This window comes from Echinops telfairi, unplaced genomic scaffold, assembly GCF_000313985.2.
Source record: "Echinops telfairi isolate 266 unplaced genomic scaffold, ASM31398v2 ScPeMD7_7;HRSCAF=31, whole genome shotgun sequence".
NCBI lineage: Eukaryota > Metazoa > Chordata > Mammalia > Afrosoricida > Tenrecidae > Echinops > Echinops telfairi.
The window spans coordinates 2,291,545-2,293,534 of record NW_022103904.1 but is presented as its reverse complement, the minus strand read 5'-3'; positions in this window follow the sequence as shown (position 1 = coordinate 2,293,534).

The window sequence follows — 1,990 nt, the reverse complement described above, 5'->3', positions numbered from 1 at the left end:
AAGCTCTGCTGAAACCTGGCCAGCATACAGTTCAGGAACTGTGGGTAATTCGTTCAAAGTCACATAGCTAGTGGCTGATGCAAGACTCGCACTTAAGTCTGTTTCATTTCAAAGCCCTTCTTTCCTGATTATGCCTCATTGCCTTCTCCTAGTCATACTCCAGTGTCATCATTTGCCATTGTTTTCCAAAGTGCCACTGTTGAGATTTAGCTCCATCAGACCTTCGCTGGTAGGTGACTAGCAGGTACATCAATTAAGGTGTCAAAGGATGTTATAAATATTATTACTTATTCACATAGATCAAATTCATGTTATGCACCTATAAAAGTGAAATTGGCAACCTGAGTGATGTGGTAGTTATTACCACTTTTATATTGCCCTCTGTGCTTCAGTGTTCAAAGGTGAATTTTATTGCTTTATGTTTTGAAAGTTATTTTAAAGTAAAATATAAAACAAAGTAAAAATATATGTTAAAATATTTTAAAACCCAAATGTGCCAATAAGTATCAGTTCCTAAATCTATTAGAAAGTATTAAACCAGTACCTTGATGGTTGAAAATGACAAACACACCAACATGTGGGTGCTCCTCAGCGCTTAGCAAGACCACTGATTCTCAGATTGGAGAGTGTGGCTTTACCCAGCTTGTTCTGAGAGTGCCGAACAGTTGAGGTTAGGGCCCCCTCAGGCATGGCGGTGTCCAGGAAGGTGAGAGTCTCTGGTTTCTTCCAGAAATTCCCAAGAGTACCATTCACATCCCTTATTAATCACCTTATAATAGGAAATGTTTGTTTTAATGGTGCTAAGTATGACAGAGCTTCAAAAAGTTCATGGGAAAATGGAATTGAAAGGTATTGGAATTATTTTCACAACTTCTTGAAGCCCCCTCATAAGTTAATTTGAATTTCAGCTCCTTGATCAGATGAACAATAGCACACTTGGGTCTGGGTCCAGGTTCCCTGGAACTTCTCCTTGTTGGAAATAAGATTTCCTTTGCCTCTTAACAAATGGATCCCTGCTAAGTGTTTAATCATCTTGCCTCAGTGGGGTCTAACAAAGTCTTCTCACAGACTTCTGATCCTTGACCAATTTTCGTGACTAGAAGAGTGGGGGAAATCCCTTCCCTTTAGAAATGAGGGCACACTATAAGATCAGGGTAGATAATAGAACCTTCAAAGAATGTAGGCCTCACAGCTGCGATGTCACATATATCGAAGAACGAAAAGAATGTATTCCTAACTTACTCCTAGGATCTTTCTAGACATTTATGAGATTGCTCCATGTTTCAAGCAGTGGGCTTTGTGGCTAGGAGGCCAAAAAAAAAAGGAAAAAGAAATCACAGTATGTTTCCATTTCCAAGGTGCACTTCCTTTTGCTATCACCTCATGTGAACGTCACAGCGGCACTATGGGAAGACAGGATTGTCTACTTTGCAAGGAAGCCACTAACCAGTGAGCCCAGGAAAGCAAGGCCAGGACTTGCTTTTAACTACAGGTCTTTTAACTACAAGTGCTACGCAATCTCTACTACTTTTCTGTGATTAAAGTTTTGACCTGAGTCACAGGCTAGGAAGTCTAGGGGCATGATCCCTGTTGTTAGAAAGTCATTTACAGCAGAAAGAAGAGGATGCAAACTCATATGCACCACGTTTCTACGCTGTGCTAGCTGTGTCTCTCGCATGCTCTCACTGAAACACCATCATTTTCTGCCATGTGATGGAAAAGTAACTGAAACTTAGCAAGATTAAAAATTTCCCCAAAATTGCATAATTCATGAGCAGAAAAAGTTGACTAAGAGCCCCAGTCTTCTGACCCCTGATCCTATGATCTTTCCATATTTCACATGTCACTACAATTCGCAATGCCTTTATGCACACAATGAACCTTAAAGGGCACATGGCAAACAGAAGGTCTCTGTTTCACAAAAGCTACTGTTCTTGGGGGAGGGCCTGGCCCTCTCCTGAGAACTCAGCCTCTGAAAACCCCGTGAAAG